We start from the raw sequence: 284 nt of genomic DNA on the forward strand, positions 1-284 counted from the left end.
TGCCCCCCCTCCCATGGCCTTGCCATGTCCACCCCTGGCCCAACTCTCCTGCCGTCCCCTTGTGGCCTTGCTGTCCCCCTTGCCATGCCCCCCACTCATGGCCAGCTCCTGCCATGCCTGTGCTTTTCCCAGCCTCCACTGGGCTCAGCTGCCCCCATGCCCTTTCCCAAATGAGTAACCAGGGCTTCCAGGCCAGGCGTCAGGGCTCTGCGCCCTGGCTCATCATGTGGCCCCACACCCCATTAAGCACTGCATCCCCCACCCCCTGCCCCGGCACCCCCCAC

This window comes from Egretta garzetta, unplaced genomic scaffold (assembly GCF_000687185.1).
Source record: "Egretta garzetta isolate BGI_Z169 unplaced genomic scaffold, ASM68718v1 scaffold849, whole genome shotgun sequence".
Classification (NCBI taxonomy): domain Eukaryota; kingdom Metazoa; phylum Chordata; class Aves; order Pelecaniformes; family Ardeidae; genus Egretta; species Egretta garzetta.